Source organism: Bos javanicus, chromosome 4 (genome assembly GCF_032452875.1).
Source record: "Bos javanicus breed banteng chromosome 4, ARS-OSU_banteng_1.0, whole genome shotgun sequence".
Lineage (NCBI taxonomy): Eukaryota > Metazoa > Chordata > Mammalia > Artiodactyla > Bovidae > Bos > Bos javanicus.
In genome coordinates this window covers 5,786,621-5,813,666 of record NC_083871.1, presented here as the reverse complement: position 1 = coordinate 5,813,666, position 27,046 = coordinate 5,786,621, and the positions used below count along the sequence as shown (strand labels likewise).

Below are 27,046 nucleotides of genomic sequence, written 5' to 3'. Positions count from 1 at the left end.
CTTTCCTTTTCTCCTTTGCTTTTCACTTCTCTTCTTTTCACAGCTATTTGTAAGGCCTCCTCAGACAGCCATTTTGCTTTTTTTGCATTTCTTTTTCTTGGCATGGTCTTGATCCCTGTCTCCTGTACAATGTCACGAACCTCCGTCCATAGTTCATCAGGCACTCTATCAGATCTAGTCCCTTAAATATATTTCTCACTTCCACTGTATAATCATAAGGGATTTGATTTAGGTCATACCTGAATGGTCTAGTGGTTTTCCCTACTTTCTTCAATTTAAGTCTGAATTTGGCGTCCGAGGTCAGGGGCGGTGACGAGAGGAGTTACCCCGTGTCCAAGGTCAGGGGCAGCAGCCGAGAGTGCCAGACTGCGACGGCGCAGGAACGGCCAAGAGGAGCTACCCCACGTCTGAGGTCGGTGGGGGGCGGCTGAGAGGAGATACCCCATGCCCTTAAGCCCGAGGTCAGGGGCGGCAGCCAGGAGAAGATACCCCACACTCTTAAGCCCGAGGCCAGGGGTGGCAGCCGGGAGGACCAACCCCACGCAGTGGCTGCACAGGCACAGGAAGGCCTAGAGGAACTATCGATACCACGTTGCAGGTCAGGAAGGGCGGTGGTGAGGAGATACCCCTCGTCCAAGGTAAGGAGCATTGGCTGCGCTTTGCTGGAGCAGCCGTGAAGAGATACCCCACGCCCAAGGTAAGAGAAACCCAAGTAAGATGGTAGGTGTTGCAAGACGGCATCAGAGGGCAAACACACTGAAACCATACTCACAGAAAACTAGTCAATCTAATCACACTAGGACCACAGCCTTGTCTAACTCAATGAAACTAAGCCATACCCGTGGGGCAACCCAAGATGGGCGGGTCATGGTGGAGAGATCTGACAGAATGTGGTCCACTGGAGAAGGGAATGGCAAACCACTTCAGTATTCTTGCCTTGAGAACCCCATGAAAAGTATGAAAAAGCAAAATGATAGGATACTGAAAGAGAAACTCCCCAGGTCAGTAGGTGCCCAATATGCTACTGGAGATCAGTGGAGAAATAACTCCAGAAAGAATGAAGGGATGGAGCCAAAGTAAAAACAATACCCAGAAACCAATACAACACTGCTAATCAACTGTACTTCAACTCAGCTCAGTTGCTCAGTCATGTCCGATTCTTTGCAACCCCATGGACTGCAGCATGCCAGGCTTCCTTGTCCATCACCAACTCCCGGAGCTTGCTCAAACTCATGTCCATCAAGTCGATGATGCCATCCAACCATCTCATCCTCTGTTGTCCCCTTCTCCTCCTGCCTTCAATCTTTCCCAGCATTGGAGTCTTTTCTGATAGTTTAAGCACATAAGTAAATAAGCACATCAACAAGGCATTTCCCTAGGGTGGTGCTCTAAGGTACTGGGGTGAAGAGGAGTGGAGAAAGCTGGGGGAGGAGACCTCTTAGCAGAGTACTGACAGCCGCAGCGGGGCTGCTCTCAGGGGCCGGAAACTGGGTTGGGGGTGGAGGCTTAACTTTCCACGGAAGACCCTTTGGACCTGTAAAATGTTGTGCGAGTATCTGAACCACCTACCCCTCAAAATAAATGAACACAATCTCTATGTTTAAATTCTGGAAAGAACTGATGCAGCTCGAGCTCCTGAAACTTTGCTACGATTTGCGGTGAACTCAGCAAGGCATATCATTCTTTTCGGCTCTCATAGTATCAGATTCATATTCACTGTGGGTCAGAACAGCAAGCCTTGCTTCTGATCGGGCCACAGAGCAGCGAGGTGCAGAGCTCAGGATCTGAAGAGCATTTCCGAGAGGGCCCCGGGCAGGCCAGCTGCAAAGATGCCAACCAGCAGTGTGTCCTGTGTTTGCCTGTTTCTGTCAGTTCTGACCAGTACAGACGTTGGACTTACTCTTAAACTTCACGGTCCTTTCACCACAGCAGGCAGCAGAAAGTGTGTGATTCTGTGGTCTAACCCTATTCCCAAGCCCTGCTTTGTCCACCACCTTAACTATCTGGAGGCACACAGACAATCTTATTTTTAAATCTATTAATTCAGTGTTTCATGGAGTCACACTTAGCAAAAGCCCTGATATGTGAAGCCCTTCCAGGCTTTTCACCTCAGCCTAGAAATGTCTGGAGGAGCTCTCAGTCACAGGTCAGCCTGGAGACCCTAAGGGACCCTCAGACGGAGCTTCTGCTTCTGAGTTGTGTTACCCGCCAAGAGTCCCCTACATGCCAATCCACCAAACACAGGATTCACACTTCCTAAGTCTCTCTCCAGGGTGGAGTTAGGTGTCCACTCTCATTCTTGTAGGAATGGACACGAGTCCATCTAACAGTGATGAAGCAGGGGGACTGGCACGCAGGATCTGCTCCCCTGTGTGTCCCTTCCCTGAGTCCGGGGCTGAGGCTTCCAGTCAACTTCTGCCCACAGTGCTCATGATGAACACACAGCCAGGACTGCACACCTTCTCACGTGATTCTCGGGCAGGGCCACAAGGTGAGAGGCGACAAGGCTACAAGACCATACGACGGTGCAGTGACCGCCGTCTAAGTTAACTGAGTGTCACGACGCCAGGAGACCCTGTAATTCCTAGGGTCTGGCTGCCTCAAGCTGGATTCCATAACAGCAGCCCTGGAATTTTAAGCTTCATCACGATGGGTTTCCCTGTTTTGTTACTGTCTTAAGGGTCCCAGGGTATAAGACTGGACCGATTAGATCCAGTTTAGCCACAGGAAGTGTCCACGGCTTCAAAATAATCCGGATTGATTCACTTTAGATATATCAGTTTTAATTAAAGACTAAACTCTTTGCTGCTAAAGAATAACAATGTTTTGTTCCAGGTGTGACTTGATCGCTCCCTCTGAGGAAGAAGCCACAAGCTACAGTGAAACATCAATTTTCTTACATTCAGGGCACCCAGATTCCAGTGGAGGAAGGGAAGAGTCGAGACTATAGGGTCACAAGAAAACTGAGACCATGTCACAGGGTGCTGCTTGGAGGACTTTTCCCAGGTAGCATAAAGGGTAACATCAGCCACCAAGGCGCAACCTCGAGGGACCTCCCTGAATCTGGGATTTGTCTTTCAACCTGGGCCATCACTTTCTCCACAGCAGCAGTACTGCCGTATTTTCTATTACCCTGAACCTCCCTTCAGGCATTCTGCTGCCGCCCCCTGCAGAGAATCTAAACCCCTGCAGGGCGGCTTGGACGGCCAGCCCTCTGCTCACTCCTGGCTCCCTGGCCCTCTGGCCCCTAGGTCTCAGAGCTCTTTCATCCCGCTGCCACACTGCTCCCTCCCCAGGCCGAGGAATGTGCCTATTCATTTCCCATATTAGGAGGACTAGAGAGAGGAAGGGGAGAAGGCGGGAGGGAAGGAAGGAGGGGGCACTCTCTTAATCAGCAGTCTCAGCCTTGCTGTCTCCCTGCATCCATCCGCAAATGTTGATACAGTAGCTTCTAAACCCACAGCCTGGATCCCCCAAATCAATGCGTTGCCTCACCACTGAAACTGTCTCAACAGTCCTCCAAAACCTGCCAAATGACTCTCTTCTCTGGGTCCCTCTCTGGGTTTGACTTCACAGTGGTTCTTTCTGCAGATCACAGAGGCTCTCTGGCACAGGAGGTGCGTTTCCAGGTGGTCTCACTGCCCCTCCTACCACCCACCCTGGCTTATAGCTCCTTGTGGACAAGTCGTCTCCCAGCCCTGCCCTCGGCAGAGCACCTGTTCGCAGCTCCCACAGCCCAGAGCTGTCCCCACACAGGTCCGCAGCCCTCAAAAGCTGAGTGACGCCCCGTAGATCCCCTCCACCTGCAGTCCCCATTCTGGTTACTGAGTCAGTAGGTGCCTCCCCAGCCCCGCCCCTCCCCCACTAAGCAGACCCCCTATTCCCTCCCTCCTTCTGCCTGTGTTGGCCATTCTCAGTACCTCACAATCATCCCCATAGAATCCCGGTTCTTAGCTCTGGCCTCATACTAGAACCCCCGGAAATGAAAATGAAATGTTAGTCGCTCAGTTGTATTTGATTCTTGGCGATTCCACGGACTGTATCCCACCAGGCTCCTCTGTCCATGGTATTCTCCAGGCAAGAATACTGGAGTGGGTTGCCATTTCCTTCTCCAGGGGATCCTCCCGACCCAGGGATCGAACCTGGGTCTCCTGAATTGCAGGCAGATTCTTTAGCACTGAGCCATGAGGCGTTTCCAAGTCCTGTTCCAAGCCCCACATCCCAGTCCATCTGACTGAGGCTGAAGTTGGGCACAGAGCCTTTACCTAAAGAACTGTCTAGGTGTGGCTGCAAGGGGAGGCCGTGGGGAAAGGTGGCAGATACAGCTGCAAACTGCCTGAAGCCCTGGAGATCTCCAGTCACCTGCCCTCACGCCTCACCACAGTGTTCTTAATCCAGGAGCCTTAAATGGGCACACGAGCACTTTTTTATTCCAGTGTGGCTAGAAATAAGCTAAATGCCTGGCTCTGGGGACCTGTGTCCAGGTTAGTGTGTGCATATGCACACAGACCCCACACACACGTGCACGTCGTAAGGGCGCCGGGCTGTGGGAGTCATAGGAGCACCAGGGTGATGCTTCCAAGTTTCTCTTCTGCAGGAAGATACCTAACTCTCAAGGCTGGTCATATTTTATACCCTGCAAACACCTGCACCTCCTTATTGATCCACAGTCTGCCTGCTAGGCTTCTGCACCCCTCACCCAGGCCATGGGCAGAGGTCAGCTCTGGGTCCCCCCCCCAAACCTCACCCCTGCCTCCCGGGAGCCCCCAAGGCCGCACCCCCGCTGCCCTGCTCCCGCACCCACCCACCCCCAGTCCCCTTAGCAGTGGCCCCCCGACTTCAAGTTCCCTGAACAGTGAGGGTCCCAGCACCCACTGCTCAGATCTCACCCTCCCTCCCTCCCCATGGGCTCACCCACCTTCACCGTCTAAACATACCAGAAACTACAGGCGCCCTGGAACCTCGCCGCAAATTCTAAGGACACACGCACAGCCGCCCTGCACACTTCACTCTGCTGTCCCCCGGCCTCTCAAGCCCAGCTGTCCAAAGTCCTGGTCCTCCAGAGGTCACCACTTCTGGGTCTCAGCAGAAATGCCCAGTCCACTGGCTCGGTCAGAAGACCACAATGCCACTTGACTCCACCCTTTCCCCCACACAGCCCACAAGGGATCCAGGCACCAACTGTGTCTCCCCGACGGGCCTGGTCCAAGCACAGGACTCTGCTGCCAGGTTTCTCGACTGCAGCTTCCCCAGTAGAGAAGCCAGCCCACCCTCTCAAACCCAAGGCTCCACGGTGCTGCTCAGCCCCTCACATGCCTCCAGGGACCCCCATCCCTCTCAGAGTGAAAGCCAAACCACAAAACAGGCTATGACGGGAAAGGGGGGGTGGGGGGCGGGGAGGACACTGGGGAGGAGGACAGGGCAGGGGCAGAGGCTGACCAGAAGACCACAGAGGAGGCCAGGCCAGGTCTGAAAAGCGCCCCATCCCCCTTTTGCTCAAGAAAGCCACTCTGCTCAATCAAAGGCCCAGAGAAGCACAGGAGGAAAAGAAAATCACCTAGCTTCACATAAAATGCATGCCTTTCACTGTGAGGTCTTTTCACAGTAAAGAAAGTGAGGAGTCAGGATCCTGCTTCCTCCCCCCACAACCCCGTTAAAAGGAAGGGAAACTGAGCAGAGCAAGGCCAGTGCAGACTCTGCCTGCCGCCAAGACCTGGAGGAGACCCTGGGTCCCACTCACCACGGGGCCACCCTCGGGAGTAGCCACTCAGGTCAAGGACACGGCTGCCTGCTACAAGGTGGGGCTCTGCCCACCACCGCCACACGCTGCAAATCCCGTGAAAGCCCAGATCACTCACTGCCTCCTTAGAGCATTCCCAGCTATTTAAAAATAAAGCCTATATTTACCCCAGTTAAAGTCCTTCCAATTTACATATAAACTAGCCTCAAATGTCACAGGAAAAGTTATCTGAAACGTTTAACCTGTAAGAGATGTTGCTGTTCAGTCGCTCAGTCCTGTCCAATTCTTTGCGAACCCATGAACTGCAGCACGTTAGGCTCCCCTGTCCTTCACTATCACCCAGAATTTGCTCAAACTCATGTCCATTGAGTTGGTAATGCTACCTAAACATCTCATCCTCTGTCGTCCCCTTCTCCTTTTGCCTTCGATCTTTCCAGCATCAGGGTTTTTTGCCAGTGAGTCGGCTCTTTGCATCAGGTGGCCAAAGTATTGGAGCTTCAGCTTCAGCATCATCCTTCCAGTATGTACACAACTTACAGAAACCAGGACCCAGGGAAGATCCCCTGGCCTCAGTGTGCAGATGTCAATAACCTGCTACCTGGGGCGGGGAAGGGGTGGGGATGCCGAAAGCAGACCTGCTTTAAACACACTGCCCTCCCCACCTTCAAGGGTCCCACCTTCAGGGGATCTGGATTATTTAACAAAGCCCTGGGCAGAAATGACTGGCCACTCTGTCTCCCCTGGCAGGTCGTGGGGTGGGGGTGGGGCGGGGCGGGGCAGGCAGGAAGGGGCTATCTGGAGCAGAGTCTGGAGGAGTGGGGGATACACATCGAGGAGGGGTACCCAACAGGTCCAGAATGCCCGCCCAGCCCCAGTCGCCAATCACGCAGTAGGAGAACAGCTGAGCACAGGCCTGGCCTCGCAGGGAGGTGGGGACACAGCTAACATCACAGTCTGGACATCACACACTTCCTGGCACCTGAGCCCCATGCACTCCCGGGAGTGGTGTGACATTGGACAGTACACTCAGACCTGCACATCAGCCCACACATGGCTGCGTGCTCTCAGTGGACACAAACAAGGGCCATAGAGGGTGGGCAGGCTAGGCTGCCTGGCAGGCATGCAGGCTGAGCAGGGCAAAGTGGAAGAAATTAGGCAGAGGTGGGCCCGGCTGGTAGGGGGCAGAGGAACAAACTCCAGAGATGAGGGAGCACGGATGGAGCCCAGATGGCTGACGCTGGTTCAGGGAAAACACAATGGCGTCCGTTCTGGCCGGAGATTCTAATATCAAACAACTCCGCTTTCATGGACAAGGCAAAAGGGGGAAAGCTACTGCAGCATTTCTTTCAAAAACATCCTGGATAAGTGCACCTGTGGCCGATTCATGTTGACGTATGGCAAAAGCCATCACAACATTGTAAAGTAATTATCCTCCAATTAAAATAAATTAAGTAATTTAAAAAATCCTGGGAAAATCACAATTTCTGCTTTAAGAAGACGACAAAATTAAAATTTTTAAAACATCTTGTCTACAACATAGATGATGCTGAAAATTCTTAAACTCCAAATATCTAGGTATTTATAAACATATTCATCTGTTATGTATGAAATTTGGCTTCGTATCACAAAGTTCTTTTTTTTCATAACTATGAAACTTTAAACTATGAGTTTTAAATTGCTTTGTTTCCAAAAAAATTAAAAAAGATGTTGTATCTACTTGGCCACAACACTTCCACATTATCAGAGTCACTAAAAATAGCCACAAGGAGTTTTTCTTCTAGAGTTTGCATAACTCACAGGATCTGTCATTTTCAAGGCAGTACTTTCCCCCATGGTTCCAAGAACTGCAATAACTAAGTAATAATCTCCTGATGAAGTCATCCACATCCATCTCACACCTGCTGGACCTCACACACCAACTCGAGTGTCTATGGAGTAATTTGTCAAAATACTCCTTGACAGTACAAATAAGCAGCACCTTTGAAATGTTACCCTTTTCCCTCCTCCGTGCCACGTTCGGGCCAAGCGCTGTTACTTCTGAAAGCATGCAACACTTTCAAATGGAGCTCTTTCATCAGTCTGTACTTTTCACAAATCTCATTGCATGTTATTGCATCCCTCCATCTTCTTTTGAGCCTCTAACTTAAAGAGAAACGAACCCTCCTTTCAACTAAGCCTGGACTGTCAAGGCCTGTGGATCCAGTGACACTCCAACTAATGTTGCTGCTGGTTGTCCTCACTCACAGGAAGAGAAAAGGAAAATTTGTTTCTTGACGGCAATTGAAATGTCTGGCCTGCAGACCACATGGGAGCCCGTAGCAGCCCTCCATGAGGAAGACCCTAGAAAGAGCTGCCTCTGCCATCCCAGAAGCCAAGATCGCCTGGGAGGTACCAAGGCAGGAAGTCCACTGGGAAATTACAAAGTTGGCCATAGGTAACATCTCAGATGTTATCATGTGAAATGCAAGGCTGGATGAACCACAAACTGGAATCAAGACTGCAGGGAGAAATATCAACCTTAGATATGCAGATGATACTACCCTGATGGCAGAAAGCAAAGAGAAACTAAAGAACCTCTTGATGAAGGTGAAAGAGGAGAGTGAAAAAGTTGGCTTGAAACCCAACATACAAAAAACTAAGATCATGGCATCTGTTCCCATCACTTCATGGCAAATAGGGAAAAAATGGAAACAGGGGCAGATTTTATTCTCTTGGGCTCCAAAATCACTGCAGATGGTGACTGTAGCCATGAAATCAAAAGACACTTGCTCCCTGGAAGGAAAGCTATGACAAACCTTGACAGTGTATTAAAAAGCAGAGACATCAATTTTCTGGCAAAGGTCCATATATTCAAAGCTTTGGTTTTTCCAGTAGTTATGTACATGAGTTGGACCATACTTCAGTTCAGTTCAGTTCAGTTCAGTCGCTCAGTCGTGTCCAACTCTTTGCAACCCCATGAATCGCAGCACGCCAGGCCTCCCTGTCCATCACCAACTCCCGGAGTTCACTCAGACTCACGTCCATCGAGTCAGTGATGCCATCCAGCCATCTCATCCTCTGTCATCCCCTTCTCCTCCTGCCCCCAATCCCTCCAAGCATCAGAGTCTTTTCCAATGAGTCAACTCTTCGCATGAGGTGGCCAAAGTACTGGACTTTCAGCTTCAGCATCATTCCTTCCAAAGAAATCCCAGGGCTGATCTCCTTCAGAATGGACTGGTTGGATCTCCTTGCAGTCCAAGGGACTCTCAAGAGTCTCCTCCAACACCACAGTTCAAAAGCATCAATTCTTCAGCGCTCAGCCTTCTTCACAGTCCAACTCTCACAGCCATATATGACCACAGGAAAAACCATAGCCTTGACTAGACGAACCTTTGTTGGCAAAGTAATGTCTCTGCTTTTGAATATGTTGTCTAGGTTGGACATAACTTTCCTTCCAAGGAGTAAGCGTCTTTTAATTTCATGGCTGCAGTCACCATATGGAGTGATTTTGGAGCCCCCCAAAATAAAGTCTGACACTGTTTCCACTGTTTCCCCATCTATTTCCCATGAAGTGATGGGACCGGATGTCATGATCTTCGTTTTCTGAATGTTGAGCTTTAAGCCAGCTTTTTCACTCCCCACTTTCACTTTCATCAAGAGGCTTTTGAGTTCCTCTTCACTTTCTGCCATAAGGGTGGTGTCATAAAGAAGGCTAAATGCCAAAGAATTGGCTTTGAACTGTGGTGCTGGAGAGACTGTTGAGAGGCCCTTAGACAGCAAGGAGATCAAACCAATCAATCCTAAAGGAAATCAACCCCAAACATTCAGTAGAAGGGCTGATGCTGAAGCTCCAGTACTTTGGCCACCTGATGCAAAGAACTTTGAAAAAGACCCTGACGCTGGGAAAGACTAAAGGCACGAGGAGAAGGGGGCAACAGAGGATGAGATGGTTGGATGGCATCATCTACTCAATGGATGTGAGTTTGAGCAAACTCTGGGAGATGGTGATGGACAGGGAAGCCTGATGTGCTGCAGTCGATGGCGATGCAAACAGTCAGACATGACTGAGCGACTGAACAACAACAATAGGAGATGCAGCTCTAACCATTCATCAGACCTATTTGGAAAGTTGAATGTGCTGCTACCATCATTTGATAAAGACCAAAGACTAAGAAAAACAGCTTTCCTTACTGCATCTCTTGTTTCTACCTGAGCAGGTGCACATACAAAGGTTCCCATCATCATCCTTCCTTGTGTCTCCACTGTGGGGCAGCCGTGTCCAACAGAAGCTTCCACGATCACAAACAGGTTAAGCTTGGCAAGAGTCACTTGTGGGGTGAGCAATGGAGCTGTATTAGGGTAGCTACTCTTAATTTCAAACAACCAACCGCAGGCAGAAGTACATACATAGTGAATTCCCCGGTGGTCCAGTGGTTGAGAATCCACCTGGCAATGCAGGGGCCACGGGTTCGAGCCCCGGCCAGGGAACTAAGATCCCACAGGCCATGTAGCAACTAAGCCTGCATGCTGCAATTACCGAGCCCATACTCTGTGGCTCTCGCCACTCAACTACAGAGCCCGTGCCTTGAATGAAAGATCCCACCAGACACAACCAAGATCGTGTGTACCACAACCAAGGCCTGGCAGCCTGGCACAGCTAAATAAATTATATATATATATATATATATATATATATATATATATTTTTTTTTTTTTTACAAAAAAGAAAGAAATACACGGGCAGATCTCAGGCTTAGGGTCTGCCCACTTCACAACATGTGAAGCCAAGTCCATCCCAATAGCAAGGCAAGAAGGGCAAGTTTTTCTATCACAAAGATCCAGTCTATCACAAAGCTCCCAGTCTAAATTTGCTGACCACCATCCTAGGAAGACAAAGACAGCAAACACCTTAGATGATGGATCTCCCCAGAATGCAGATTTAGCCTGTGCGGACCTCCGGGTCTGGTTATAACTCACTGCTAACCAGGATGGGGCCTCCCAAACCAGTCTGAGCTCTCTGAGGAGAAAGCTACAATGAGTTCCCTATGCCCCCAGGAATCATCTCTAACCATTCCCAACATGAGTAAAAGCAGCAAAATAAGGGCAGATTCACAGCATCCACAGTGGTCTGGTCCCTGACACTATAATCCAGCTCGGAGAGAATTAGCGAGGTGAGGTCCACATGTGTCCAGACCTCTTTACCTGGGGGCCTTGTTCCCTGCATTGGCTGGCCTTGGAAATCATCTTCCTGACCAGCCCTACCCTTGCTCTCTCCCAGACCAGAACAGATGAGCTGACTGGCAGACCCGCAGCCACACCCCAAACCAGAAACTCCAGATTTGGGCAGGAGAAGATGAGGTCCAGAAAGGAGGATGGCAGAAGGGCAGGGCACTCCTCGAAAGAGGGACCCAGGCAGTAAAGAATGCCAGCTGTATCGAAATCACAAAAACCTGGAAACAGCCCAAATGACTACCCACAGGTGGATGGATAAACTCGCTGCACTGGATCCACACAAAGGAATGCTGCTGCTGCTGCTGCTGCTGCTGCTGCTAAGTCGCTGCAGTCGTGTCCGACTCTGTGTGACCCCAGAGACGGCAGCCCACCAGGCTCCCCCGTCCCTGGGATTCTCCAGGCAAGAACACTGGAGTGGGTTGCCATTTCCTTCACCAATGCATGAAAGTGAAAAGTGAAAGTGAAGTCGCTCAGTTGTGTCTGACTCTTCACGACCCCATGGACTGCTCCTCCGTCCATGGGATTTTCCAGGCAAGAGTACTGGAGTGGGGTGCCATCACCTTCTCCGCAAAGGAATGCTACTCAGCAACAAAAAAGGAAGAAGTTCTTGCTACAACACAGATGCATCTCAAAATAATGATGCCGAGGGCAAGAGGCCAGACAAAATAAATCAGGCAGCTTTATCTGACGCTCTAGAAAATGCAAACTCATCCACTGTATTGGTTTGTGGTTATGAATAAACTTTTTTATAGTTATTACTTTATGTTCATCAAGTGCAACATTAACTTTTCATTTACTTATTTATGTTTGCCACACCATGCAGCATGTGCGATCTTAGTTCCCCAGCTAGGAGTCAAACCTACACCCCTGGCACTGGAAGCACAGGGGATTAACCACTGGGCCACCACTGAAGCCCCACAAATAAACATTAGCGATACGGGATCAGTGAACAAAGGCAATGAATGAGCTATATCTAACTTACTGGTGCCTTGGTGCCCTCTCTGTAAAATGGGGAGAGTTTATATTCACTTCAGAGGGCTGTTGTGAAGATCGATAATTTAATCCACAGAACTACTTACTAGAGGCCCCCCACACACGCACACACACAATTATTACAGTCGCCGTTTGGGGTGTCACCGCTATCTGGTCTCTGCACCTCCTCCCCCGAGGAGCACAGGCTCTGCATGGCTGTCATACCCTGGATGCAGGCCGAGCTAGGCATCCCTTCACCACGTCCTGGGACACTGGTGGCATCACAGAGGGGTCGAGTCTGAGCTGAGAATGCTGGGTTCAGATCCTATGACTTATCTTAAGTAACCTGCCAACTGTACGCCTGCAGCGCACTTTGTCCACATTTAACTTTGACCTTGATTGTCACTGCTTACAAGCACGAAGCTTTAAGAAAAAAAGAGGGGGTATATGGGTAGCTGGTTCACCTGGTTGTGCAGCAGAAACTGACAGAGCAGTGCAAAGCAACTATACTCCAATAAAAATTAAAAAAAAAAAAAAAAAGCTACAAGGATACACTGTACAATATGGGGAACATAGTCAATACTTTATAATAACTGTAGAGTATAACTTAAAAATTGTGAATCACTATACTGTGTACGTGTAACACATAATATTGCACATCAACTGTATGTCAATAAAAAGTTAAAATTTGAAAGAAACAACAAAAAAGAAATAATGCCTATTCAGTCCTAAAAAAGAATGAAAGACTGCCACGTGCAGGCACATGGATGGACCTGGAGACGCTCATACTGAAAGGACGAAGTCAGAAAGACAAGTATCTTATGATATCACTTACATATGGAATCTAAAATATGACACGAATGAATGTATTTATGAAACAGAGACAAATTCATGGACACAGAGCTCTAACAGACCTGTGGTTGCCAAGAAGCAGGGGGAGGGGGGAAGGACTGGGAGTTTGGGGTTAACACATGCAAACTTATCTATTACTGTTGTTCAGTCAGGTCTGACTCTTTGTGACCTCAAGAACTGGCACACCAGGCTTTCCTGTCCTTCACCATCTCCCAGAGTTTGCTAAAACTCATGTCCATTGAGTCAGTGATGCCATGCTGCCATCTCATCCTCAGTCACCCCCATTCTCTGCTGCTTATCCACAGGATGGAGCAATAATAGGGTCCTACTGTCTAGATCAGATCAGATCAGATCACTCGCTCAGTCATGTCCGACTCTTTGCAACCCCATGAATCGCAGCACGCCAGGCCTCCCTGTCCATCACCAACTCCCAGAGTTCACTCAGACTCATGTCCATCAAGTCACTGATGCCATCCAGCCATCTCATCCTCTGTCATCCCCTTCTCCTCTTGCCCCCAATCCCTCCAAGCATCAGAGTCTTTTCCAATGAGTCAACTCTTCACATGAGGTGGCCAAAGTACTGGACTTTCAGCTTCAGCATCATTCCTTCCAAAGAAATCCCAGGGCTGATCTCCTTCAGAATGGACTGGTTGGATCTCCTTGCAGTCCAAGGGACTCTCAAGAGTCTTCTCCAACACCACAGTTCAAAAGCATCAATTCTTCGGCGCTCAGCCTTCTTCACAGTCCAACTCTCACAGCCATACATGACCACAGGAAAAACCATAGCCTTGACTAGACAAACCTTTGTTGGCAAAGTAAGGTCTCTGCTTTTGAATATGCTATCTAAGTTGGTCATAACTTTCCTTCCAAGGAGTAAGCGTCTTTTAATGTCATGGCTGCAGTCATCATCTGCAGTGATTTTGGAGCCCAAAAAAATAAAGTCTGACACTGTTTCCCCATCTATTTCCCATGAAGTCATGGGACCGGATGCCATGATCTTCGTTTTCTGAATGTTGGGCTTTAAGCCAACTTTTTCACTCTCCACTTTCACTTTCATCAAGAGGCTTTTGAGTTCCTCTTCACTTTCTGCCATAAGGGTGGTGTCATCTGCATATCTGAGGTTATTGATATTTCTCCCGGCAATCTTGATTCCAGCTTGTGCTTCTTCCAGTGCAGCGTTTCTCATGATGTACTCTGCATAGAAGTTAAATAAACAGGGTGACAATATACAGCCTTGATGAACTCCTTTTCCTATTTTGAACCAGTCCGTTGTTCCATGTCCAGTTCTAACTGTTGTTTCCTGACCTGCATACAAATTTCTCAAGAGGCAGATCAGGTGGTCTGGTATTCCCATCTCTTTCAGAATTTTCCACAGTTTATTGTGATCCACACAGTCAAAGGCTTTGGCATAGTCAATAAAGCAGAAATAGATGTTTTTCTGGAACTCTTTTGCTTTTTCCATGATCCAGCAGATGTTGGCAATTTGATCTCTGGTTCCTCTGCCTTTTCTAAAACCAGCTTGAACATCAGGAAGTTCACGGTTCACATATTGCTAAAACCTGGCTTGGAGACTTTTGAGCATTACTTTACTAGCGTGTGAGATGAGTGCAATTGTGCGGTAGTTTGAGCATTCTTTGGCATTGCCTTTCTTTGGGATTGGAATGAAAACTGACCTTTTCCAGTCTTGTGGCCACTGCTGAGTTTTCCAAATTTGCTGGCATATTGAGTGCAGCACTTTCACAGCATCATCTTTCAGGATTTGGAATAGCTCAACTGGAATTCCACCACCTCCACTAGCTTTGTTCATAGTGATGCTTTCTAAGGCCCACTTGACTTCACATTCCAGGATGTCTGGTTCTAGGTGAGTGATCACACCATTGTGATTATCTGGGTCGTGAAGATCTTTTTTGTACAGTTCTTCTGTGTATTCTTGCCATCTCTTCTTAATATCTTCTGCTTCTGTTAGGTCCATACCATTTCTGTCCTTTATCGAGCCCATCTTTGCATGAAATGTTCCTTTGGTATCTCTGATTTTCTTGAAGAGATCCCTAGTCTTTCCCATTCTGTTGTTTTCCTCTATTTCTTTGCATTGATCGCTGAAGAAGGCTTTCTTATCTCTTCTTGCTATTCTTTGGAACTCTGCATTCAGATGCTTATATCTTTCCTTTTCTCCTTTGCTTTTTGCTTCTCTTCTTTTCACAGCTATTTGTAAGGCCTCCTCAGACAGCCATTTTGCTTTTTTGCATTTCTTTTCCATGGGAATGGTCTTGATCCCTGTCTCCTGTACAATGTCACGAACCTCATTCCATAGTTCATCAGGCACTCTATGTATCAGATCTAGGCCCTTGAATCTATATCTCACTTCCACTGTATAATCATAAGGGATTTGATTTAGGTCATACCTTAATGGTCTAGTGGTTTTCCCTACTTCTTCAATTTAAGTCTGAATTTGGCAATAAGCAGTTCATGGTCTGAGCCACAGTCAGCTCCTGGTCTTATTTTTGCTGACTGTATAGAGCTTCTCCATCTTTGGCTGCAAAGAATATAATCAATCGGATTTCGGTGTTGACCATCTCGTGATGTCCATGTATAGTCTTCTCTTGTGTTGTTGGAAGAGGGTGTTTGTTATGACCAGTGCATTTTCTTGGCAAAACTCTATTAGTCTTTGCCCTGCTTCATTCCATATTCCAAGGCCAAATTTGCCTGTTACTCCAGGTGTTTCTTGACTTCCTACTTTTGCATTCCAGTCCCCTATAATGAAAAGGACATCTTTTTTGGGTGTTAGTTCTAAAAGGTCTTGTAGGTCTTCATAGAACCATTCAACTTCAGCTTCTTCAGCGTTACTGGTTGGGGCATAGACTTGGATTACTGTGATATTGAATGGTTTGCCCTGGAAATGAACAGAGATCATTCTGTCATTTTTGAGATTGCATCCAAGTACTGCATTTCGGACTCTTTCATTGATGACGATGGCCACTCCATTTCTTCTGAGGGATTCCTGCCCGCAGTAGTAGATATAATGGTCATCTGAGTTAAATTCACCCATTCCAGTCCATTTCAGTTCGCTGATTCCTAGAATGTCGACGTTCACTCTTGTCATCTCTGTCTAGATAGGGAACTATATTCAATCTCCTGGGATAAAGTATAGTGCAAAAGGACACGAAAAAGAATATATTTATATATATTAAAGAAAAGAAAAGCTCTAACACTGTCTGTTCCTACCACCAAAGAGCCAAAAGAGCCAGAGGCTTCCCAGTGATCCCCACCCTATGCAAGAGAGCCACAGCCTTCCCAGTGATCCCCACCCTACCCCAAAAGAACCAGAGACTTCTCAGTGATCCCCACCCTACCCAACAGAACTACAGCCTTCCCAGTGATCTCACCTTACCCAACAGAGCCAGAGCTTTGCCAGTGATCTCCACCCTACCCAACAGAACTACAGCCTTCCCAGTGATCCCCACCCTACCCAACAGAACCACAGCTGTCCCAGTGATTCCCAGCCTACCCAATAGAACTACAGCCTTCCCAGTGATCCCCACCCTATCCAAGAGAGCCACAGCCTTCCCAGTGATCCCCACCCTATCCAAGAGAGCCACAGCCTTCCCAGTGATCCCCACCCTACCCAACAGAGCCAGAGCCTTCCCAGTGATCCCCACCCTACCCAACAGAGCCAGAGCCTTCCCAGTGATCCCCACCCTACCCCAACAGAACCAGAGCCTTTCCAGGGACACCCACCCTACCCAAGAAAGGCCAGTGGTGAAATGTTCCCACCCACCCAGGTGTCAGGTTTCACCTGACTTCCCACCACCTTGGGCCCTAGCCTGTGGGTAGCTGGTGCTCAGGCTCAGAGCACCCTAACACTGTGCTGGCTGCCAAGAAGAGCTGGTCTTCTCCCTCCCACCTGGAGGAAGTGGACACCCAGCTCCCCTGCAGGGGCAGGGCAGCTTTGCCTCCATCCCTGATGGCGTCAGGAGAGGGTCAGGAGGTGAGAGGAGGGGTGAACTGGCATTTGCCCCCTCCCCCACATCCCAGTCCACAGGGGCCAGTGGGAGATCCATCCCACTCCACAGTGAGAAAGCTGAGCTCGTGGCCCTGCTCCCAGGGGCCCAGGGGAGGCAGTACTGCAGGAAGGTGTGAGAGAGACTGAAGAGGAGCTGCACTCATCCACGCTGACCATATGAGCGGAGTGGTGAACCCAGCAGAATCACAGACCCCAAGGCTGCCGATGTCCACCCCACGAGGCCTGTGTCTACACTTCAACAGTGAAACTCCCTACCGAGAAGGTTAAACAGGATCCAGAGTCCCCTGGCACAAACCCAAGGTGTCCAAAACACAGCTGAAACCCACCTGTGTCCCAAGAACCAGGATGATGCAACTGGACTGAGCAAGGACAGTTGACAAAGGCAGCCCTGGGAGACCCGTGTCCAAAGCCTCAGCACAGCAGTCACAAACACGCTTCCACAAGAACTGCAAACCCTCTCAAACAAATGCAAGCTGAAAAGCGACACCTCCAAGGGACTCCTAAGCAGGGGAAAACATTTCTCTTCCTTTTTAAAAAAAAATTATTATTGGAATATAGCTGCTTTATAACGTTGTGTTAGTTTCTCCTGTACGGCAAAGTGACCCAGCCATGCGTACACATATATCTCCTCTTTTCTGGTTTTCATTTAGGTCACCACACAGCACTGAGTTGAGTTCCCTATGCTGTTCAATAGGGTCTCATTAGTTACCTATTTTATACACAGTAGTGTATATATGTCAATCCAATCTTCCAATCCAGACCACCCCGCTGTCCCCCTTGGTGTCCATATGTTTGTTCGTTTTCGTGAGTCTCTTCTTCTGCTTTGCAAATAGCTTCCTCTGCACCATTTTTCTAAATTCCACATATGTGTGTTAATATACAGCATTTGTTTTTCTTGCTTCACTCTGCATGACAGCCTCTCGGCATTTCTCTTCCTTCAATCTTAGTGACTTTTGGGTTTCTTTTCATCAGAGAATAATTTGCTAAGATACAGCTCCAACATATCTGAACCCAACAGAGCTAATTAGACATTTACTGAGATCCTGCCATGTGTGAGGTCACTGGGCCTTGCTCAGGGTTGCTCACCTTGCTTCTGGGTTTAACCCAGTGATAGCGACAGGCACAGGCAACATCACCAGCTCAGGGCAGGAGGGGCAAAGTACCCAAAATGACGCAGGAATAAAACCACATGGGAGCTCTGCAGGAGGGCGCAGTCAGCCCAAACAATAAGGATGCCCTGAGTGCCGAGATGGCAGCAGACACAGTGAACAGGGGAAGTGAGGGAGGGGAAACAGGAAGCAGACACAGAAGTCAGGGGAGCAGCTGATCCAGAAACCGAGAGACGAGCGGATGCACAGGAAGGAAGGAAAGAAGGCACGCGTCAACGCATGCGGGCGTCTGAGAGACCTGTTCACGGCGAGCTGACGTGAGGACCAAACAGCTGAGCACATGCTGTGATCTTCTGCCCTCGAAGAGAGGAAGGCAGAAGCTGTTCCATCTTTAGTGAGATTCTGAGGACACTTTGGTTCAAACGATACTGTAAATGGGAAGGAGTGACTGATCCATGCAACTAGGCAGAGAAATGGTCTCTACCCTTAGCCAAGCCCTGTCTTGCTACGTAAGTTAAAATAACTGCAACAGCAATAATGAGCTCTTCTCTGCCTGTACCTCAAGGGCAAACAAGCCAGTGAGAGAGGCGCTCTCCCACCAGCCACCCTGCAGGGGCAGGACAGCCTCTATGGGCCATGGCGGGGGTAGGGGCGCTCGCCAGAGGCTGGGCCATCAGTGGGGCCGCGGCAGGGACACTGAGCCTGGGGACACGATGCTCTGACCCAAGTGAGTTAAAAGCTATCCAGCAACAACAAAACAAGCAGCCAAAACACGGGACCCGAGGATGGCGAGGTGGAGAGAAACACTCAGAGGCCTCTTTGGGATCTGGAGTGGGAAGACAGAAATCGGATGATAGAAGTCATCTGCACCTTTATCTCTCTCATCACCATGACCCCAAATCAAACAGGTCTCCTGAGATCCAGTAAACTCTGCTGCCATCCTATCCATCCCACCCCACTTTACCACCCACAAATCCATGATTTCCATACTGGGTTCACCCAGGTTTGGGCTGAGTGCCCTGGTGGGAGCCACTGTATAAAGAAGCCTGAGGTGACAATAACCATTTCCCTAACTGCCCTCCCACCGGGCCCCCTCAGACCCTCTTATTTCGTGATATAACATCTTTCTGGAACTCCAGGGCTGGGTTCCACCCAACCCACAGATCCAACAGAAAGAGTGCTCAACGGAATCACGCTCCTCAAGTGCGTTTCATGCCTGCAGACAAGGCACCCCCAGCACCAAGGCAGACCTGGTGTCACATGGCCGCTCACCAGGAACTTACAGAATAAGTAGATCAAAGTCAGGAAAGTAAGAACGGATTTATTGACGGTTTCAATCAAGCATGCTATTTAATGTGCTCAGGTGAGCTTAACGTGGGTCAAATGTGTTCCCTGTACTACAGAGGCTCATCAAGGATGCCAAGGACCCCCACCCTGCACCCTGGCGGGCATGCATAGTCCACAGAGCCTGCTGTAATGGTCTGAGCGTGGAGTCCATGGACCTGTGCACCCCCGAATCCCTGCACATCCCACCAGCATGCATTTCAGGAACTGGCCAGGGCGAAGGGTGCAGTATGCAGCCACGGAATACCACAAACCAGCTTTAGAAAGCCAAAGGCTTTCCACCCTGGCTCATCCCTGCTGAAGCCCATCACAAGAATGGTCACAGGGACACAGAGAAGCAACAGAGGCTCCCACAGCCCTGCCCCTCTGGGTCAGTGGGGGCTCCAGGCCCTGTCTCAGCCGTGGGTTCCACAGTGGTGCTGGGACAGGGCATCTGAGCAAGAGTCCCGGTCAAGGAAGGGTTCTGGGGCTGAAAACGTTTTGGAAAGTCCCCACAGGACACTCTCTGGGGCCACCCTTTAGTCACTGTACCTGCTGAACCTCTGGGGACCAGGGCTGGGCAGTCACAGACACAGCTCCCCACCCTCGGGGGTCGGTGGGATGGATCCCAAGCTGTGCCTTCCGCACCAGTGGACCCACTGCCTAAGCTGCGTGGATAATTAGATTTTGAGCCCAAACAGGAGGATTAACTGTTAAACGAGGCTTCATTTCAATGCTGTGTCTGTGCCAAGAGGTGCCCAGCCCGGCTGTCAGAACCCACAGGTTTAAGCCTTTTGTGTTTGACCAATCTGACCAGAAGGAGGACAGGCGGTGCAGGCTGGTCAGGTGCGCTGAGAAGTGGGGACTCGGGAGGCTCAAGGGTGTTTTCTCGCCTTTTTCAGATGTGTCTGTTATACTATGAAGGCTCGGCAGAAACAAACACAGTCCCCATCTTCCAGGCATCTCAGGACAATTCGGAAGGGCTACAGGTGAAGGGGAGGCAGGACCAAAGAGCAGGGGACCATCCTGAGTGCATCATGTGGCCCAGGCCCCAGAGCATCCCACACAGTCTACACAGGGACAAGGCGAGCCCCCGACACCCGGGCCTGTGCCCGAAGCCTCAGACTCCAGAGGTGGCGCTGTCATCAGCCACAAAGTGTGTATTTTCACTATAACTTATTCTCCCAGGAGACAAGGTGCTTCTGTGATCTTCATACACCTCTGCTGGGAGGAGAGGATAAAGGTCCCATGTCACAGAAAGGAGTCTGTCTAAGGGCACAATCTTCCCACCACGAGGGCCATGAAGGTTCAGGAAAGTTCGAGAAGCCTCACTGACATCCAGGGAAGAACATCACACTGCAGGAAACATCAACCGTCCTGCCCACTAATCAGAGGGAAACATGAAAACGTCAACACGTGCACTTGTTGAACTCAGAACAGAATATGTACCAAGTTAGCCTCTAAGATAAGGAAGACACTCGGTAAGCATCTACTGAATGAACCCAAAAGATTAAGAACCCTTCTTTGCTCTGTGGACCACAGAGGAAACCTGCAGGGGAAGTACAAGGTCAGCAAGGAGGCAACAGAAAGGAGAGGTGGAGAAATGAGCTGGGAAGCAGGAAGGACGCAAGTGGACAGAGTATACCCTTCCTACAGAGGACGGTGGGCCCCAAACCCCAGTCCCCCTTCAGCCACTTGGCCTGGGGGGTGTTCCCCGCTGTTAGGGGATAAATTCAAAACAGCCATGGTTAAGCCCCAACCTCCAGGATCTCAGAATGTGACTGTGCTTTAAAGACATAATGCAGATAAAATGAGGACTTCCTGGAGGCCTCATCCCATATATGACTGGTATCCTTCCAAGAAGAGGACGTAGAAACACAGCCTGTGAGGTCACAGGGAGAATACGGCTGTCTACACACCCAGAGACAGGCCTCAGGAGAGGTTAGCTTGCCCACACCTTGATCTTGTACTTCTGGCCTCCAAGATTGCCAGCCGGAATGTGGCATTTATTCCAGCAGCTGAGCTGACTGATACAGTCTCCACTACCCACTACTCTTTCAGAGCAAAGGCTCCAGCAGACGCACGTGCAGGAAGGCCATCCAGCCTCTGCTCTACCAGACACTTCAGACATACCAACAGCATGGTAAGAATCCATAGCCAGGCCAGCCAGGGTGAAAGAGAAGGTCCATCGCCGCGTCAGCCTCCTCAGGAGGCAGTGAGGTGCAAGGGGCCAGCACCTGCCCCAGGCCGTCACAGCGCATCTGCCCTGGGCCGTCACGGCGCACCCACCCCGGACCGTCATGGCACAAACGCCCCCAGTTGCAGTGGTACAGGTGGGCAGACCTCCAGCAGAGGGGAGAAAACAGGGCCTGAGCAGGGCCCTCCACCTCGGCTCTAAAACGAACAGCTGACAACTCTTGAGGGCTTGCCATGAGAATCTCAGAATAACCTGGAAGCATATCAGCACTCAGGCCTTCCCAAGTGGCTCAGTGGTAAAGAATCTGTCTGCCAATGCAGGAGACACAGGTTCAATCCCTGGGTTGGGGAGATCCCCTGGAGAAGGAAACAGCCTTCTCCAGTACTCTTGCCTGAAAATGCCATGGACAGAGGAACCCGGCAGGTTACAGTCCCCGAGGTGGAAAAGATTCAGACACGACTGAGCAGCTGAGCACACGTGCAGATCAGCACTCACTGCACAGAAAGCAAGGACTGGAGTGGGTGAGCAGCAGGAAAGGTGGCTCAAAGGGTGGGCTGCAGGGCCTGGACCAAGCTCGTTGTGATCTCCCCTCCCACCCACCTCAGCTCAAAGATGGGGATGGGGGGAGGCCACCGAGCAGGTGGGGCTCCCTGCAGAAACCCTGGAAGGAAGGGCCCAGTGGGACGTTTCTGCTCACACTTAGTGATTTGCAATAAGATGCATTTACTATTCTCCCTTTCATCAACAGTGAACAGACCCACGTCCTGCAAAGTAACCAAACAGAGCTTACCTGTCGGGGGCTTGCTGGGGCTCTGGGTGTCTGGCGGCCACCTGGCTGGAACGAGGCACCTAGAAGTAGCGGCTGGTCACGGTCACAGGTCACGGTCACGGGCCACTGCCCCCTGCAGCCCCCTCTTCAGGCTCAGCATGCTGCCCAGCTCTGAAGCTGAAAGGCAAGGAGGCCTCCACTGAACATGCTAAATTTGCACAAGTGTGAATTTTATACCCTGCACCCAAGAATACAAGTTTTAAAACAATTTTTTAAACAAACAGATGTGTTTTTTTTTTCCTTCTTTTCAAAGAGACTGTTTAAAAGACAGACTCTTCGAAAGGAGTCCACAAGCAGCGGGTTTCTAGTCGCCATGGTGCTGACCACAGGGACAAAGGCCCACAGACACCAGAAATGCCTTGGGAAGCTGCTGGTCCCAGGTCACTGCCCGAGTGCTTCCCCCACCCCCCCAAAAAAAAGCAGGCAGGTAAGGACTGGGCAGGCCTCTGCTCTCTTGCAAGGCCAAGTCTATACCTGTAAGGCATCCCTGGCACCTAGATCACAGCCCACATCCTTCCCAGGTCCTCCCAGCTACAGCCCTCATCCCACCCCCTGGGGACCATCCTCATCTGAGACCATGTTCTGGCCATTGTGCCCAGTGCCTGAGAGGCCCTGTGCAGGGCCCATGCGTGTGCCACGGGGGGAGTGGGAATCCTGGCTACTTCTCCTGATTCAATGCTCTCACTTCTACTGTGAGGGCCAAGACACTGCTCCAGAGTCGGGGGTGAGGGGGACAGAGACAAAGGTTCCCCCTGCCAGAGGGGAACGTCTGGCCACCAAGAGAGCTCTGTGTGTTCCCCTCTGCAGAGGGGAGAGAGAGCTGCCTCCCAGAGGACCCTAGCACCTGATACTCCATGCCACAAAATCTCCCCAAGTCCAGAAGAAACACACTCACTCGATGACTCAGAGAGATCAGCAGAGACCAAAGGTTCCGTGGACAAAAGTCCCGAGCACCGCCGTGCCCGTGTGTCTGTGACACGGTGTCCTTGGGTGGAGGACACATCACCCAGGGATGTGGAACTAGCTTACCCTGACCACTCGATGGTGGAAACAAAGCCTGCCCTGCCTCCAACCTGACGTGGGAGAGGCCAGGGTCGAGGACTTAGAAAGCTACAGAAGGTCCGTCTGGGCACTCAGGCTAAGAATCTGGTGCGGGAGCTGGACAACATCTGCCACCTCCTGACCCCACTCCCTCTCAGTTGGTGACCTGTGGGCAGATCACCCCACTCTCTGAGCCTCAGTGCCCCCCATAGCAAAATCAATATGAAGATAACATCTCCCTCCAGAGCTTCTATGAGCATGAAGTGAGCAAACGCATGTAAAGACTTAGGATAAAACACACAGTAAATGTTAGACAAACGCTAGTTATGAGCTCGGACACAGCAAGCAAGTCCCCTGCTGTCAGATGCTGAACACAGCGGCCACCTGCAAGCTGCAAAGGCTGCTGGTGTTTAGAGGGGACACTGAACTTCTAGGATCAAAAGGGGAGAGACCCCTGATATAGGACTCTCTGACTGCTCAAAGCTGAATATTACCCATGCATGCAAAGGCATTTGATGAAAGGTGCCTGCTTTCATCCTCAAAGAATGTGTAAGCCTGAAAAGTGTTATAATGTTTATGTCGAGTGGAACAACTCTAAGTTCCAGTAGCTAAGTTGACTCCAAGTTTAAAAATCTTAAAAAGAAATAAAAAGGCGAATGGTCACACAGGCATGAGGGTCTTTGAACAACAACTGGCTGCCAAGTTGGCAAGGGCACCAGGTCATACGACAACAGAGTATCACATGCCCATCATCACCTCTAACCCTCACATCCTGAGAGGTCTCCCCTCATTTCCAGAGGAAAAATCTTTCCTTGGACATCATCCAAAAGCCCCAGGACCACTTCCAAATGCATCTTTCATGCCTGTGACCTTCAGCTGACAATATACATTCAGGAGATTTACTTTTTATACTAAAATTTTTTTTTAAATGACATAGTTGCCTGTCAAGCTGTTCACCACTTCAAGCATTTTCATCTATCTTTAAGAAAGTGGATATGTAACTACAGCAGATAAAACAAAGACATGATTTTTGAACCTGATGAGCTGAAAAGAGGTACTAAGATACAGCACCCTCCTCAGGAAGAAACGCAGAGGTGCTATTTCCAGGGCCCCATCACCTGGACCCCCACAGGCTTCCTGTAGGAACCGGACCAGCTGCACCCAGACCCACGGAAGAGATGGAACTCTCTGGGTGCTGATCACCAATTGGGTGGTTCCACAGGCAGACATGACAAAAACTTGAAATCTTCAAGAATATACAAACTTGGGCGAAAAAGAAATGTCTTCACTTACTTCCAAAATGTTTCAGAAACAAAGGACCTCTTGATTTCTGTTGAGTGCTTCTGATCCCTTCCAGAAATTCCTGAGTTAATATAAAGTTTTCCTTCTGTCTAGCTTTCTCACACTAAATATTTAGAGTCATAACAGTCACTATTTAGACACTCAACAAATCCCAAGCTTCACGATGAGGCTGTTCGGCCAGTTTGGAATGAAGGCTGGGGCTTCTCGAGAGGGGACAAAATACCTTTCATCAAAAAAATTAAACTCAGGATTGTACTGACCTCAGAGGCCCCTCTGTTTTCATGGCGTAAGAAGGCGCTTAGAAGACAAACTGAGAAATACATGAATGAAATGGAATTGAAGATAAGGCAACGTTTTCTAAGTGATGATAAAAATCTCGGGATGCTATCGCCAGAACCTTTGGACAGCTGAAAAGGGAACACAGTTAAAGCTGAGGACCCTCACTGTCCCCCATTGCCATCGGATGCACCTAGACGGGACCTGCATTCCAGTGATGCTACAGCTACTTCCAGGGCAGAGATGCTAGAATGTGAGGATAAGGATGCTGGCAACACACGGAAGTTCAAACCCAGGATTGCTCCCATTCAAATGCCAACATCATGCTTTGAAACCACACACACGAAGGAAAGGTCTGGGAACAAGGGCAGTGACACTGACCCAGTCTGGGAAGGGCCTTCCCACGGTGGCCCGTCCACCAGCACACAGCCCGAGCTCCCCAGGACGCAGAGCACGGCCCAGGACAGGGCACTCGCACCCCAGAAGGAGCTTCCCAACTGAATGCCATCATGCAAACTTACCCAAGGCCTATGAACGGGTCCAGACCCTATCTGGTTCTCAAGTTCAGGGTCAAGCGGAACCAAGGATACTACCAATCCTCACCATGGGGCTTCTGGGGGACACCAAGCACGTCTGAAGATGGGCTGTCCAAAGGAAGCCTGTCCAAGGCCAAACAGGACAGAAGTGCAGTGGGATGAGGGGACTGCCTCCCTGGAACAGGCAGGACTCTTCTCCCCAAAACGGACCCAGAGTCCACAGGGCAGCGAGGGGCAGGACACACAGACACGCACGTAAGTGACTAGAAGACAGACTGAAAATAGCCACTCTCCACAGCTGGCACGCATACACGCCTGTGCTAGTTCAGCACTACGATCAGCCCAGCAAAACAAACACTATCACCACCCTCCCATGAGAGAGATAAAAGGCCTAGCTGTCTGGAAACATTAAGTTCCTAAACGGGAAGACTAACCGTCACAAAGGTTTCCATCGTCTTCAAATAATGAACTTAAAAATTAAAATTAATTTTGTCAATGAAAAGCAGTATCTCATGAAAACTGACAAAATACAATAAAAGGTAAGACTGTCCAGCATAAAGCATTAAGAGAACAACGTTCTCATCACAGAAGACGCTGTAAAGTGCAGTGAAGTCGCTCAGTCATGTCCGACTCTTTGCGACACTGTAAAGCAAAAGTCATTAAAACAGGGTGATGCTGTGTAGAAATCCTTCTAGTACCACCAGAAGGGCTGGGCTTACAAATATGAATGTTACCATTTCATTACAGCAGCATGAACTATCCTAACAGGAGACTGTGTCCGAATCGCCAAGCTCCCACAACGAGCACACAGGACCCATGGGATGGGAAGCCCTGAGTCCCCTCTTCCCTGACTCTTCCGATGATGCTGCGCAAGATAAAGATGACACCATGATGATCCAGACGTGGCCATGACCACCTTGAGTGACAACGTCTTGTGTCAGACACCTCGCCAAATGCTTTACAACTGTTTTCGAAGATTAAAAGGAGTAAAACGACATGAGACTCATAATAAGACACAAATGCTGCTAAGTCACTTCAGACATGTCCAACCCTGTGCGACCCCATAGACGGCAGCCCACCAGGCTCCACCGTCTCTGGGATTCTCCAGGCAAGAACACTGGAGTGAGTTGCCATTTCCTTCTCCAAAGATACAAATGAGTAGTTCTTAATTAAGAATAATGAAATATTATCAATTCTTGAGGTAGAATTATGACCCCATTTTATAGGTGGAGAAACCAAGCCTGGGAGGCAATATAGTAGCTGTCGAGCTCGCACAGCTAAGAAATGGAAGAGGTGAGATTCAAATCCATAGATGTTTGAATCCGCCTACCTGCTTTAGTACTTTGCTGATAAACTATCATTTGCATAAGAAGAAAATAGACAACCTTTGCACTTATTTGTAAAGTTGTTCTTCATTTTTTTTTCTTTCAATTACATTGTTTGGAGCGTAGTTTATCTTTTCTCTTTTAGAGAAATAGAAAGTAGCCATAAAGAAGAGCCTGAAATTCAAAGCATAGAGGATAGGGAAGGGGACACCTCCTGCTTGCAGGAATTAAGATTTCAGTGATGGGCATAAAATAAGGAGCCTTCTTAACCTTATAACAGGCACCTACCAGACACCTCCTGCAGGCAGGTGG

The 27,046-nt window shown here is 49.5% G+C and overlaps 1 protein-coding gene across 7 annotated transcripts in view; it reads right to left on the bottom strand.

Annotated features, from left to right (window-relative positions):
* GRB10 (growth factor receptor bound protein 10) overlaps positions 1-27,046 on the bottom strand; it is a 221,075-nt gene that overhangs the window by 159,599 nt on the left and 34,430 nt on the right. For 6 of the 7 annotated variants that reach the window (XM_061413316.1, XM_061413318.1, XM_061413317.1 and 3 more), the window contains exon 2: positions 22,216-22,371. The gene's annotated coding sequence lies outside the window, so the exon portion shown is untranslated. Of the gene's footprint in view, positions 1-22,215; positions 22,372-27,046 lie in introns of those variants that run through there. The other variant, XM_061413321.1, reaches the window with a different exon arrangement.